Source organism: Puntigrus tetrazona, chromosome 22 (genome assembly GCF_018831695.1).
Source record: "Puntigrus tetrazona isolate hp1 chromosome 22, ASM1883169v1, whole genome shotgun sequence".
Lineage (NCBI taxonomy): Eukaryota > Metazoa > Chordata > Actinopteri > Cypriniformes > Cyprinidae > Puntigrus > Puntigrus tetrazona.
This window is the reverse complement of record NC_056720.1, coordinates 13303492-13320299: the sequence shown is the minus strand read 5'-3', so window position 1 is coordinate 13320299 and position 16808 is coordinate 13303492.

Genomic DNA, 16808 nt, shown 5'->3' with positions numbered 1-16808 from the left:
TGTATATAGTATAAAAATAAGTATTATTTTATTAGTGTTGTTAGATAAATAATAAATATTGTGTAAATATGTATTATTATATTGTTATTATTATTATTTTTATTATTTATATTCAATTATATAAAATTGCTATTCATAATAATATTTTTAATAATAATAATAGTCCTTTATTGTAGTTAGAGTCCTTTATTATAGATAGTAAATAGTTATATAGTATAATAATAATAATATTACTATTTTGTTTTTTAAAAATATACAATTGTTTAGAGATTTGTAATGTGGCAATCATTGTCATTAATGATAAATATTATTAATACAATTTATTTATTAAATTAATAAAAAAATTCTCAATTTTTGAATCTTTGGATACTATTACTACTACTGCTACTATTAATAATAATAATAATAATAATAATAATAATATGCATTTCTTATCAATATTATGAACAAATTCTTACTTTATCAGAACTGTCATCATTATTGCCATTTTAAAAATATTGTAAAGTAAGTAAATGACATATTATTATTTTAAGAATATATTCAGTTTAAATTTTACTTAACTTATGAGGATATTGTTGCAGTGTTTATATTTATTGAATGCTAGCTGCTTATTTGCTTGCATGATCCAATGCACAATTTATCTTACATTTTTAGCTTAAGATGTCTTAAACATAAGGGGAAAAATAATAATTTAAACAAACATTTCGTGATTGTTTCTACATCCTTTTTATTTACTTTTTGTAGTAATGACTGCCTGACTGTACAGTGTGCCTTACATAGGACCAAAAGTTTCTGGCAAACATTGCCGAAATTCATGTACGCTGCTTTAATCAACCGCAGGGCTATCAAAACATCCAATGAAACATTCCAATCACTTAAAAGATGACTGATCTCAGGATGGCGAGACAGTGTATGCAGTCCATTCATCAGCAGTAATTACATTACATCACAAGAAAGCAAACCGCAAGGCCCCTCTCGCTTATGTAACCCTCAGTGGTCTTTCCTTCTTTCTGCACCAAACAAGAACCATGCATGTATGTGCGCAGATGTCGCAGAATCGCAAACATTGTCATTCAACATTACGAGAACGGCTTGCGAACACGTTTTTGTTCAGGGAGTGAATTGGCGCCCCCTTGTTCCCGAGTCGCGAACTCAATGGCAGAGAATCTACGATTGTGTATCCTTCCTTTGTTCTTTCGCTCTTTGATTTCAGCATCCGGTTCTTTTCCCGACCGACAAACCTCTAATTGGATCTGCAGACGGCCATCTTGAGTTTGGAAGCGGACCTTAGCTTTTCCTGATTAATGCGCAAGTGAAACGGATCGGAGTGGCGCAATTTAGCAGATCTGTTTTCTTTATTAGGGAAACAAACAAACTGGCGAATCGAAGCATATGCGGAGAGACCCTCAGCGGGCCCGAGGCCTTTCTGCACCTACAATGATGCCCAATTGGTAACTTCGAAGCAAAAATTTGCGACTCTCGCCAAAAGTCGAGATTACAATCGCTCGAAGGGCCCGTTGCCTGATTGTATGACAGCCAGGTTGGCGATGGCCTGCAACTGCAGAGCTCATCAGGTGGAGAGATATTCGGAGGATTCGTTTCCCTCTTCTTTTGTCTGTTTAAACAATTAAGGCCTGGACATGACAGAGAATTGGACGGGCGTCCCCTTCGAGGTCCCTGGCGTAAGATCCCGCTCCAGCCGTGATTAAGTGATGTCTTTTGGAGCCGCTGCCGGTTTAGTTATTTCTTTTGTTTTGGGCTCCAAGGAAAATCTCCACCAGAGCAGATGGTGGGGTAGGCAGGAGTGAAAGGGAGATGAAGGAAAGCGAGAGAAAGGTGACACATTTTCTCCGGGAAACCTCAGAGGGCTCATCACGGACTGCTGATCTTCCAACTGCTTCAGAATATTTTAGTGTTTTTCCTTCTTATTTCGACCTTAGAAACTCGCAGCGTTGCACTCCAGTCCATCGCGAGTCCAATAATCATGACAGATATTATCTATGGCTTCTGCTTCCAGAGATGTTTCACTTTATAGATCAGGAAGAGTCGAAATGATTCAGCTGGAAAGAGCCAAATGATGCAAATAATTTTTTTTTTTGTTAGTCAATTTACATGCGACAGGGAAATGGCTCGCGTGAAGGGTTGCTTCGCATTTTTCAAATGTACAGGTAGATTTCTTGAGCTGTTTCAAACTTCTTTTTTTGAGCAACGTTTCAAGTTTCTAAAGCACTATAAATCTATCAAAAGTACTATATTCCTAAACTGCCATATGAAACACTTTGTGAGGAAAAAAATAAAATTTTAAGTGATAGTTAAGCTAAGAAATGAAAATACTAGTGCTCTCAAATGATCCACTACCAATAATCGCATCCAAAAGAAGTTTTTGTTTACATAATATGTGTGTGTGTGTACTGTGTATGTTTATTATATATATATATATATATATATATATATATATATATATATATACACACATGCATGCATATACTTAAAAAAATATGTTTATATTAAATATATTTATGTATGATATAAATACTGATGTAAATATTTTCATAAATTTATGCTGTATGTGTGTGCCTTTATATATACATAATAAAAATGCACAGTACACACACACACATATTATGTAAACAAAAACTTTTATTTTGGATGCGATTAATTGTTTCACAGCATTATAAAATACTCACCTTCAAGTTCTTCCAAATCTTCTGTTGAACACAAAAAAAGAGAAGAAGAAAGAAACTCATACTGGTTAGAAACAACTTGAAGTACACTAATTATCGTCCCATCCGTTCAGATGTCAATAGTTGGTAGCTGGATTATTGGTTACCTGAGCAACCAAATTAATCTGGTTCATAAACAATTTAACACTAAATCGAAAAGATCAGACTCAAAAGAACACTTTTCTGAGAATAATAAATATATTTCCGTCTTTTCCTCACACAAAGACATTTAATGACCTCACAAACACATACATTTACACATGAAATTTGCACATATCAAACGTTTTCGCAATAAAATAATAATTGTAATAACGTGTAGGCAACACGTCAATGAACAGTGGCATTGCTCTTGGCTCATGGATATTTTTCGTAGGTTTTCAAAGTGATGCCGAAAAACCATATTTCATTCCTCAAACGTCCTTTCAATGATCAGTTCCTAAAAGAACCAATAATCAACACAATTAGTAGTGAACAGAGACCTATTGTACTACAACAGTATGTATCATAGTTGCATATAGCTTTTTTGATTCTTTTATTATGCTTTTTTTGTCTGTTTTAGTTCTTCACTCATTCGCTTTTATTGTATTGAAAAGAGTGGACCAGATTGTCTTCAAAATTTCATTTTTTTGTATTCCAGGAAAGATGGCAAGTCATAAAATTGTGATGACGAATTTGACAGATTTTTCATTTATTACCTTAAAGCACACCATAAAACATTCAGTTTTACACCCATTGGCATTTACCAATAAATCTGCACTTGCATTTTTGATTTGGATGATATAACTCCAGCTTTCTTTGACTCTTTCGGAACCTACTCCCACCTCTTTGTGTAATGTAACCCAGCTCTGTTCTCCATTATCCTCTCTGTATTTCTGGCTCCAGAGGTCCTGTGAAGAATTGCTGTCCACTTTTGGCCTTCAGACCAGGCCGGAGAACAGGTGGTGAAGCTATCTCTAGCAGCTTTTCTTTCGCTTTAGCTCTCAGTGTACTCGAAAACGAGCCATGTGGCGTGCAGAGCCACGCTGAAGGTGAAGGCAGGGCTGGGTCAGCACGGGCACAGGATGGAGAAAGTCTTTCAGGAAATTCCTGCGCAGAACAAAACGTTTGACACAAAGCCTGGTCTTAAAACCGATTGCTACATTTCTCACTCCTTCTCTCCAGCGTTTTCCGTGCCATATGTTTGATTTTTTACGTATGAAGAAACCCAATGCCCTTTTTTTATCATACCAAACGGCACTGCTTTGCAAACAGCATTGACCTTTTTACAGGACCGAACTTTGCTGTTACTGGAGGCCTTCTTGCTAAACGATTTGAACACACATGATGGTAATTGACAGCGTATGTTCTTGTTGAGTTGCAATATGGAAACTATTCCTTCTCTCAAATGTAATTTCAAATCGCAGGTGTCCAAATACATGAGAATCTGTGGAGTGTTCCTTCATTCCAGTTGATGGGGTCAAGCGAATAAAGAGGGGGGAAGGATAATGACTGATGCAGTCACTCTGAAATGACTCCAGTGGATTGGAAATATCTGAAAAATCTTGCTCTTGCTTGCCGCAAAGCTATTACTAAGTATTCAAATAAGTGGGACGAACCATACCATCACAATTTTAGGCTAATCCATACGATTCTAAATGTGGCCCATTCATGGTACACTCTCAGAAATAAAGGTACAAAAGCTGTCACTGGGTAGGTACCAGGTAATTCTGAGGAAAAAAGTCTATTATAAATAGAATTATAACTCGCAATTACAAATTCTTAGAGCAAAAGTCTCCAAAAGTGTAAACTCGATTGCAATTAATAAGTCACTCGTGAAACAAAACTAATAATAGTAATAATTGCATGATATAAACTGAATTATGAGAAGAAAAGTCTGACCTGATATAAGTTTGCTCGTGTGATTCTCTTGTGAAAAAAAAAGTCAGAACTGCAAGATATGAACTCTTCTTAAAAAGAAAACGCAAAACCTCGATGTTAACAAGTTAACGAGTTTGCAAATGCAAGATATAAACTGGCAATGTAAACGCACAATTCTTAGAAAAAAATGCTAAATTGCTAAATGTTATCCCACGATTGTTAGTTTATAACTGTCACGTCTCTGGACTTTGTTTATTGTTTTTGTCTCATGCCATGTGCTCTCTGTGCCCTACCTTCCCTTCATGTTCAGTTCTAGTTAATTGTCTTCCAGCCGTGTCTGGTTAATTTAGTTAATTACCTTGTGTATTTAAGTCCTGTGTGTTTGTATTCAGTTTGTCCGAACGTCAATGTCTCTTCGATGTCCCTAAGTGGTTTTAAAAAGTCTTAAAAGTCATAATTTCACTAATTTAAAAGTCAAAATTGTGAGATATGAACGGGTGTAATAAGACGTTAACTTGCAGTTGCAAGAAATAAACGGTTAATTCTGTAGAGAACAATCTGAATTGTATAATCTGTATAATTCAGTAATTGCTTATTAAAAAGGTCGCTTGTGAGTAAAGTAGAATTGCAGGATATAAACTCAAAAATGCCAAAGTTCATGGTTTCCAATTGCAAAAAACTGTTAATTCTAAGAAAAGTAAGAATTGTGAGATATATTCACAATTGTGATGAAAAAAGTCACTTGTGAGATAAATTAGAATTGCAAAATAAATACACAATTTCTATGAAAAAAAGATAAAATGTCAGACCTGTGATATATATTGTTAGACAAAGTATTGTTAGGTTGAATTGAAAGCAGCGATAAACAACCTTTACTAGCATAAAGCCTGATCTTTTCAGCAGGACACTGTCATGATTTCAGGCATTACTTTGGGCAAGGAGTCATTTCAATGAAAAACTATGAAGACAGCTCCTGACCTACATGTCAGCTAAAGAAATTGAATTAAAGATCATCTTGTAGCGTCTGGTGGAAAGATGGTCAGAAGCAATTTTGTTGCGCTCGGAAATCAGGTCACCAAATGATCTTTCTGGACGAAATCTTCTTTTGTTAGCTGACAAGTGCAAAGCAAGTTTTTATTATTTCAAAAACTGTGCCCTTTTTTAACGTTTAAATTATTTTTTTTTTTTCTGACAGTCTATCTCACAAACTGAAACATTAAAAAAAACATTTCCCTTAAATTAACTGCTGGCTATAGAATTAGCCTTAGCAAAAACAAAGATGTCAGCATATGGCATATGGATGCTAAACGCAGAGCTAGCCTGTTGCTATTAGTCATGAGGTGAAAGAAAGGAGAAAATAAGAGCAGTTCCCCTCGTCTTTCACATGATTAATGTGCTATAGGAGTATGTGAATTGGCTTCAATAAATCACGTACCGGATCGATGGAAATAATTTTCGTGTTGAAAAGCGAATAGCATCATGTCTGTATTTGTGTGTACCGTTTCTCTGCTGGAGGCGACGCTCAAGAAATGTTTTGGAAATACTGAGTCTGTTTTTCTCTCAGGTTGACATGTCTCTCCCTACGGGTTGAGATTTGACAAATCACATGAAGGAAATACCCCGATCTTCTCGGTGCCGGGATTCCCTGAGTGAGCGAGCTGGATATGAAACGTGGCCTGCTTGGAGAAGATGCCTGGCTCCTAAGAAAGCGTGTGAGAGAAAGAAAGAAAGAAAAGAAACAAGATTGATGGTGCCTGTCTCTGTGTTGATTGGCTGGCTGATTGGTGAGTTGCGTTCATCAGGATGGTAATGGTAATACCAGTGTCTCTTCTGCTTTCATCTCTTCCAGCTCTCACTTCATTTAGTGTCACTAAGTCCAGATTCTGACCGGGATGATTTACTTGAGTGGGCATTCGGAATTTCGGAGGAGACGCAAATTTGCCAAGTTACGCTGCATTAAAACATATTAGCCATAAATCAACCTTCAGCAGTGGTGCAGCATGATTATTATTATTATTATTATTATTATTATTATTATTATTAGTGTTGTTGTTGTTTTATTCAGTTGTATTATTATTATTATTATTATTATTATTATTATTATTATTACCAACAATAACAAGATGATGCACAGTATGAAATATGTCATCTAAATGAATTTAATATATTTGTAAAGGTAATACTGAACAATTTAGTAATAGTAATGATACAGCATATACAGTTAATATCAATGATATAATTTCAGCTTAAGTATTATATATTACAAAATATTCAATCAATCAATCAATCATTTTTATTTATATAGCGCTTTTAACAACACAGGTTGCATCAAAGCACTGTACAGTATAATGACAGGAATGTATAATGACAGGGATGTATAATGACAGGGATGTATAATGACGAGAGTGACCAATTTCTTATTAAATGCAGAGACGGTCTCTGTAGTCAATTCAACGATAGTCACTAGAAGTTAAGTGTCCCCAACCAAGCAAGCCAGAGGCGACAGCGGCAAGGAAACAAAACCCCATGCATACAGAATGGAGAAAAAAAAACCTTGGGAGAAACCAGACTCAGTTGGGGTCAGTTCTCCTCTGACCGGACGCCCAGCACTTAACTTCCAGTTCAATTTTAAACACAGCTGTGTCAGGTAGTGTAAATGACTTAGTGTTTGCGTGTGCGTGTGTGTGTGCATCAGGATCTGGTGATCTGTCCACGGGCGCATCTAGGTGTTCTGGTCTCTGATGAACATAATCTCTGTGTGCTGATCCACCATCTAGTCTGGATACAAACTGTGAAAACAGATTGAGAAAGAAACAGGACTAATATTAGCGTAGATGCCATTCTTTTTACGATGTCACAAGTACATCGTATTGTAGGAGTAGTGTTCCCGGTTCCAGCAAATCTAAGTAATGCAGCCTAAAAATCCTTTAACGGATTTGAATAATAAAAGGTGTGTTGATGTGTTATGTGTAGGCTAAGTTAAAAAGATGTGTCTTTAATCTAGATTTAAACTGGCAAAGTGTGTCTCTGCTTCCCGAACAGAGTTAGGGAGATTGTTCCAGAGTTTAGGTGCTAGATAGGAAAAAGATCTGCCGCCCGCAGTTGATTTTGATATTCTAGGTATTATCAAATGGCCAGAGTTTTGAGAACGCAGAGAACGTGCAGGACTATAATGTGATAAGAGCTCGCTCAAGTATTGAGGAGCTAAACCATTCAGGGCTTTATAGGTAATTAATAAGATTTTAAAATCTATTCGATGTTTGATAGGGAGCAAGTGCAGTGTTGACAGAACCGGGCTAATATGATCATACTTCCTAGTTCTAGTAAGGACTCTGGCTGCTGCGTTTTGGACTAGCTGAAGTTTGTTTATGAAGCGTGCAGAACAACCACCCAATAAAGCATTGCAATAATCTAACCTTGAGGTCATAAACGCATGAATTAATGTTTCTGCATTAGAGGTTGAAAGCATAGGTCGTAATTTAGATATATTTTTAAGATGGAAAAACGCAGTTTTACAGATGCTAGAAACATGATTTTCAAAGGAAAGATTGCGGTCAAACAGCACACCTAGGTTCCTAACTGACGATGAAGATTTAACAGAGCAGCCATCAAGTGATAGGCTGTGTTCTAGATTATTATATGTGGGGTTTTTAGGTCCAATTATTAGCACCTCTGTTTTTTCAGAATTTAGCATTAAGAAGTTACTCATCATCCAGCTTTTTATATCGACTATGCATTCTGTTAGATTCTCAATTTGGTGTGTATCACCAGGCTGCGCTGAAATATAGAGCTGAGTATCATCAGCATAGCAGTGAAAGCTAACACCATGACACAATACTTATTATTATTATTATTATTATTATTATCATTATTTGTTCCTAATATTGATAACTATACTACTACTACTACTAAATATTATTATTGATTTCAATAATTACATAGTTGTTATTTGATATTGATTTAACAAAAAACAAACAAACAAACCCAGACACACAGGTTTATTAAAAAAAATGTCATGAGATAAGAATTGATTAATTGTTAATGATAATACTGTGATGTAATACTGTTAATGATTTACACTTACACTTAGGTCCATATATATTTGGACAAAAGGAAACATTTATTTTAGCTTTAAACCAAATGGGCCTAAGATGCACACTTTGATTTGAGAGTATTTCCAAATCCGTGAATTACAGCTCTTTAATGTGTACCTCCCCTTTTTTCAAGGGATCATAAATAATTTGACAGTTGATTCGAAAGCTGTTTCATGGGGAGTTGTGGTCAATTCCTTTGTTATTTCTACATCAATTGCAACTGACTGACCACAACTCTCCATGTTGCTGTGAACCCACATCCCACAGTCAAAGGATCTCTGCAAGTGAAACAGAAACATTTGGTAGGCTTCAAAAACTAAACAAATCTGTCAGAGAGATAGCATTAGGAGAGGCCAAATCAACAGTTTGATACATAAAAAAAAAAACTACACTGGTGTGCTCAGCAACATAAAAAGGCCTGGACATCCACCAAAGAGAACATACAACATCTAGTCAATAGAAAAACACTCTCCAGGAGGTAAGTGGGTCACTTTCAAAGACTTCTGTCAGGAGAAGACTCCACTAAAACAAATACAGAGGCTTCAGCATAAGGTGCAAAAACTTGATTAGACTTCTGAACAAAAACATCTAAAAAAGCCAAACCAAAATTATGGAGAGGGCTTGGAACAGCTCAGGATCATCAGAAGCATCATCTGTGAAACATGATGGAGAAGTGTGATGGCGTGGGCATGCATGGCTTCCAGTGGCTCTGGGTTACCGGTGTTTAGTGAAGATGTGACAGAAGACAGAAGCAGTCGGATTAATTCTGAAATGTAGAGAAATATACTCTCTTCCCAGATTCATTCAAATGCAGCAAAGTTGATTGGGTGGTGCTCCATAGTACAAATGAAGAATGACCCAAAACATACAGCATCTCATGATGTCCACCTGACTAAGCAGCATTTCACCTGATGAAGACTAAGCTAAATGCAGAAAGACCTATAAACAAACAATAAACTGAAGTCAGCTGAAATTAAGGCTTTGAAAAGTATCACTGATGTCCAAGAGTTCCAAATTTAAGACAGCCATTACCTGCAAGGATTCTCAGCAAAATATGAATTAACATTTTATTCATAATGGGTTTTTTTTTTTTGTCCAATTTGTACATTTGATCTCCTAAAAATATGGGGAATGAGGTGTTTAGTTCAGCCCCTTGAATTCAAGCTTAAAGTCTGCACTTAAATTCCATCTTGATTGTTTTATTTTAATGTTATTCTATTTATATACAATAAATATTGATAATGTGTAACGCCACACCAGCAGAGGGAGCCTTCCCCAGAGTTCTGACTGTCAGCTCTTCCTCTGCTTTCTCCACGCCCACTTCCCTTTTGGCGGCCATTTTAACCAGGCCCAAACAACAGCCTGGTGCGAAGTATTGCCAGCTCATCACTGCATACCAAGCGTTTCTTTATCTGTCTGTTTCTATCGTGTTTTGACCTATTGCCTGTTTTTTCTTGACTATTGTTCTTTGGATTACCCCTTGCCTTGACGACTCGGATTGGACTGATTATTGTGTTTGAACCTTTGCCTGATTATTTGACGCTGAGTTTGGATTACGTTTGGATTTGTTTGCTGTCTCCATTAAAACTCTGCATATGGATTCTACTCCGGCTTCCGCCTCTGAATCGTTACAGAATACTTCGCCTTCACCGAATCCAGCGGAGGTTTCACAACTACAGGCCGCGTTCACTTACCAGAGTGAACTTATGAAGAATTATCAGGAACAGCTGGCTCAAGTGCAAGCAGCGAACAATCATCTGCTTCATTATATCCGTTCGCTTCCACCCACGCAACCTCCTACGGTAAGACTGGCACTGCCAGAAAAATTTGATGGTTCTGCTGAGCAATGCAAAGGGTTTATTCGCCAAACTCGCACCTACCTGGGAAGTATGACAGATCATTCCGAAGCAAATAAGTGTTCCCTGATCATGTCACTATTGTCCGGCAGGGCAATTGATTGGGCTGCGCCGTTTGGGAAACAGACGTAAATCTGCGTACTTCTGCTGAATATTTTATGAACCAAATTCGTGAAGTGTTTGAATATCCTGCAGGGGCCAGGATGTATCAACACGGATTCTGCATTTAACTCAGGAAGTCGCACAGCAGCAGACTATGCCATTGAGTTTCGCACCTTAGCAGCACAAAGTGGGTGGAATGATGTCTCACTCAAAGCCGTCTTTAAACAAAGTCTCAATCCGGAATTGCAAACTGAGATGGCCTGCAGAGGAGAGGATTTGTCTTTCACGGAGTATGTCAATACCGCCATTAAGTTAGATAACTTGCAACGGAGTGTACCAAGACGGAGGACCACACGCATTTCATCACCCCATTTTGCACCTGTGTCCAGCTGTACACCTGAACAGTCTGGCTCTGAACCTATGCAAATTGGAGCTACCAGCCTATCTGAGACTGAGAGAAATCGGCGCAGAGAACTGAATCTCTGTTTCTACTGTGGAGAACAAGGCCATCGCAATCACCAGTGTCCACACAAGGCCCGGAAGAAGGCAGCTGATTCAACCGGGTGAGTTGTGATGGTTTCTCCTTACAAATATTCAAGGCTGTTACTGTACCAGTCCAGATAACTACTGACGATGGTCCTATTCTGTTAACAGCACTGATTGACTCTGGAGCTGCACTTAATCTCATTAACCAGAATCTCATTCATCAACACCATATCTCCACCATACCATGTTTGCCAGCCATTGGAATCACCACTGTGGAAAATAAACCCATAAAAGGGGGTATCACCAGACAGACATCGCCCATCCGTCTACAAACTGGATTGTTTCATCAAGAACTCATTTCACTGTATGTAATTGACTCACCCAAGTATGAAATCATCCTCGGATACCCATGGCTTTCCACTCATGACCCAAGTTTTTCTTGGTTCAAAGGGGAACTCACACACTGGTCTCAGTTCTGCCGAAAGCACTGTCTGCACAACTGCCCATCATTGCCATGTCTCGCCACTAGTGTGGAAAGTCCCCTCAGCTCACAGACTCCCACGATTCCACAATGCTATAATGACCTGCGGGAAGTTTTTAGTAAAACTAAGGCCACTCAATTGCCACCACATCGGCCCTGGGATTGTGCCATTGATCTCCTGCCCAACGCTATGCCACCCAAAAGTAAGATTTATTCCCTGTCTCGTCAGGAGTCCCAAGCTATGGAAGAGTATATCAACGAGGCTTTGAACTCTGGATTTATTCGTCCATCCACTTCTCCCGCTGCAGCTGGGTTTTTTTTTGTTGAGAAAAAAGATGGAGGATTACGACCATGTATCGACTACCGAGGTCTCAACCATGTCACTGTTAAATTCCGTTATCCATTACCACTGGTCCCAGCTGCATTGGAACAACTTCGCGAAGCCAAGATTTACACCAAACTCGATCTCAGAAGTGCCTACAACCTCATCAGAATCAAGGAAGGAGATGAATGGAAAACTGCATTTCTCACCACTCAGGGGCACTATGAGTACCAGGTGATGCCGTATGGACTTGCCAACGCTCCAGCAGTATTTCAGTCCTTCATCAACGAGATCTTCAGGGATATTCTTCACAAGTTTGTAATCGCTTACATTGATGATATTCTGATCTACTCCAGATCTGAGGATGAACATGTGGATCATGTGAGGATTGTCCTTTCCCGTCTTCTAGAACATAACTTGTACATCAAGGCAGAGAAATGTGAGTTTCATGTATTCCAGACATCCTTTCTAGGATACAATATAAGTCATCACGGCGTGGAAATGGACAATGCTAAAATCACTGCTGTCACTGAATGGCCCAGGCCCTCCACAGTCAAAGAACTACAACGGTTCCTAGGATTTGCTAATTTCTACCGCCGGTTCATCAGAAATTACAGTTTAATAGCCGCCCCTCTGACCTCACTACTCAAAGGAAAACCCTCAAGGTTACATTGGACCGAACAAGCAGACACCGCCTTCAATAACCTGAAAACCACTTTTACTACAGCCCCAATCCTGAGACATCCAAATCCCGACCTTCCATTCATCCTGGAAGTGGACGCCTCTGATTGTGGCATTGGTGCGGTGCTCTCACAGCGTCATGGTCAACCTGCGAAATTGTACCCCTGTGCTTTCTTTTCCAGAAAGCTTTCCACAGCAGAAAGAAACTACGATGTCGGCAATAAGGAACTTCTCTCTATGAAAGCAGCCATTGAAGAGTGGAGGCATTGGCTAGAAGGGGCACTACATCCATTTCAAGTTATCACTGACCATAAAAACCTTGAATATGTCAAAGCTGCTAAGAGACTCAACCCACGTCAAGCACGATGGTCACTTTTCTTTTCAAGATTTCAGTTCACTGTCACTTACCGCCCAGGAAGCAAGAACAGCAAAGCAGACGCGTTGTCACGGAGACATGATCCCCCTCATCAGACACATACCTCAGAACCCATCCTGAACCCAGCCGTAATCATCGCACCCATCAACTGGGATATAATGGATGAAATCCAACAAGCTACCCAACACGAACCGTCGCCAACTAATTGTCCTCCCAACAAACAATATGTTCCACAAACACTAAGAAGGAGAGTGATGCAGTGGGTTCACACATCTTTGAGCTCAGGCCATCCAGGAATATCTCGATCCATCAAGCTAACACAGAACTCATTCTGGTGGCCCTTTATGACGCGAGACATCACAAATTATGTAAAAGCTTGTCCAGTGTGTGCTCAAGCCAAGACCCCAGAGACCTTCCAGCTGGCCTACTGAAACCTCTCCCCATTCCACAAAGACCATGGTCTCACCTGTCCGTAGACTTTGTTACCAACCTCCCACCATCTGATGGATTCACCACCATCCTGGTGATTATTGACCGATTCTCCAAAGCATGCCGTCTAGTTCCACTCAAGGGTCTACCCACAGCCATGGAAACAGCCCAAGCCATGTTTCATCATGTGTTTAGAAACTATGGACTACCCGAGGACATCGTCTCCGACCGAGGAACCCAATTCACGTCTCAAGTTTGGAGAGCCTTTTGTAAATTACTAGACATAAATGTCAGTTTAACATCTGGTTTTCACCCACAGTCTAACGGGCAGGTGGAGAGACTAAATCAAGAGATCGGGAGATATCTGAGAACATACTGCAGTCGAGAGCAACACCGTTGGACAGAATTCCTTCCCTGGACTGAATATGCTCAAAATTCATTGACTCACTCATCCACAGGACTAACCCGTTTCAGTGTGTGCTTGGCTACCAACCCCCTTGTTCCGTGGTCCGGAGAACCATCTTCTGTACCCGCCGTTAATGACTGGATTCAGCGCAGTGAGAGGGTATGGGACAATGCTCATGTCCGCCTGCAACGTGCAATTGGCACTCAAGTGTTGCATGCAAATCGACGACGTCGCCCACATCCTCCCTATCTACCAGGACAAAGGGTCTGGCTCTCCACAAAGGACCTCAAGTTACATCTGCCGAGCAGGAAGCTCAGCCCAAGGTATGTTGGTCCTTTCAAAATCGTTCGACAAATCAATGAGGTCACATACCAGTTAGAGCTCCCTGCCAACTACCGTATCTCTCCTTCCTTTCACGTGTCGCTCCTCAAACCTGTCCACTCGGATGCTGACCCCAATGCTGAGCCGGAGGAACCACCACCACCGCTGGATGTAGATGGATCACCGGCGTACATTGTCAATGTACTCCTGGACTCCAGAAGACGAGGGGGTCAGCTCCAATATTTGGTGGACTGGGAGGGCTACGGACCTGAGGAGAGATCATGGATACCTGCTTCGGACATTCTGGACCCCTCCTTAATCGAGGAATTTCATAGAGCCAGACCTGACCGTCCTGCACCACGACCACGGGGACGACCACGTAGAGCACCAGGAGGTGCTCCTAGAGGGGGGGGTGCTGTAACGCCACACCAGCAGAGGAGCCTTCCCCAGAGTTCTGACTGTCAGCTCTTCCTCTGCTTTCTCCACGCCCACTTCCCTTTTGGCGGCCATTTTAACCAGGCCCAAACAACAGCCTGGTGCGAAGTATTGCCAGCTCATCACTGCATACCAAGCGTTTCTTTATCTGTCTGTTTCTATCGTGTTTTGACCTATTGCCTGTTTTTTCTTGACTATTGTTCTTTGGATTACCCCTTGCCTTGACGACTGGATTGGACTGATTATTGTGTTTGAACCTTTGCCTGATTATTTGACGCTGAGTTTGGATTACGTTTGGATTTGTTTGCTGTCTCCATTAAAACTCTGCATATGGATTCTACTCCGGCTTCCGCCTCTGAATCGTTACATAATGTTAATAGTAAATGGTAGTAATAGTGGATTTTATCATTTGTCATTTTTTGTATTCTTAAAATAATAATGTAGATGTACAATTGTATAATAATTATTATTATTTTTATTATTAATATTATATAGTATTATTATAGTAATAGAAAGGTGGTGCTCTAATGAAATTAGAATTTGTACATTTTCTTGAAATGTATTTTAATAAATTCCAGAATGTGAATTTACACTTTAACATCTTGCAGGATTTAGTTATGATTTGCATTAACTACATAAACATCTTTGTTTGTGAAGTTTGTGTGACTATGGTTACGTTTAGAAGACAACAGTGACAAAATAGTAATCAAACACTATGTGAGACACTATGTTTTCCACTGGCTTTAGAATATTTCTCAAATGACTTTTTTGAATTCAATTCCAAGGTGGATTAACAGAATTGTTGTGGTGCTTATGAGCAAAAAAACATAGTTATTAAAACGTTTGAAGTGTTTATAAAGAACACTCTCACTTCCACTTCAATATTTCCATCTTGGTTTCGGAGCATCTTGTGAACAAAATGCACATGAACATCTGGTTTTAAGTCTTTGAAGAGGAAAAAGAAGAAAACAAACGGATACTACACTCCTCCAAAAAAGAAAAGGGGGTGGCGGGTTGGGGGACTGAGAAACTTTCATGTTTCAAAACAGGATGGGCTAAATGACAAAACTAGTGAAGGATGGTTTAATGTTATAGACTGAATCTTTCCAGTGTTCATCTATCCTGCTGTTTATAGACCATGTGCTACATATTGAAAGCTTCAATCCAATTGGCTAGTTTTCCGTTAAATCTGGGAGTCGGTGTCAAAGGGTCAGTGTTTGGATAGTAGATTGGACTATTTCTAAATAACACTGAAAATCTGCTGAGTTGGTTATTGTGTCTATGTGCATGTGTGTCTGTGGTTAAAACCACATATATATCCATCTCACCACAGCTGATCGAGGACATTTAGTGACAAGGACACTCGTACTCATAAAAAGACAGCAATTCAGCAGTACTCCAATGAACCATGAAAATTACCACAGCACGTTTTCATATGCTTTGTGGGGTTTATTTTGGTTCAGATTGATAGTCAGCACATTCATTCCTCTTCTCCTTTAATCGTAAATATCCAAAAACCTTTAGATCTTTATGCAAAGTTTAGGGTTTTAAAGCTCAATCAACATTAATCTAAATTACTTGCAATATTTGCTGAGTAAGGCTCATTACCTTATTGTCCCTCCCGCTATCCTGTCTAGGCAAAAAATGCCAAAAATAAATATTTCGCAACTTCACTTGCAGCGACCCATGTTTGATCCCTATCTCGAGGTCATTTGCTGATCCTATTCCTCTCTCTCTACCCAGTACTTTCCTGTCATCTTTTTACTGTCCTGTCCCAAAAAAGCCCAGAGATCTAACTTAAAAGTACACATATATGAAAAGAAAGTTGAAAAAAAATCTTTACTTTGCAAAAAAGAATCAATCCTGTATCTACAGCTCCTCTTAAAACAATCCAGTTTTAGTATTTTAGCAACCCTCAGGCATGCATTGAGCAAACCTGTTACACACACATAAACTAAAGCCCAAATTCGCAACCAAAGTGTTTTCAGTAAAGCCAAAGCCCCTTTAATAACAAACCGAAGTGTATTTGTGAATGTTCCCGGGGTCCTCCCAGCACGTGTTGGGATCTAAATTGGACACTGGACTTGTCGCAGGAAGCTTAATTCTTCCTGGCGGCGTTCTTGCTGACACGCCAGACACGGACCATGCAGTGGCTACTTTGAACACAGCTGTGAGAAAATTAAAGTGAGCTGTAAAGTCTGCAGAGAGAGAGAGAGTTGTTGATTTGTGTGAACGCCTC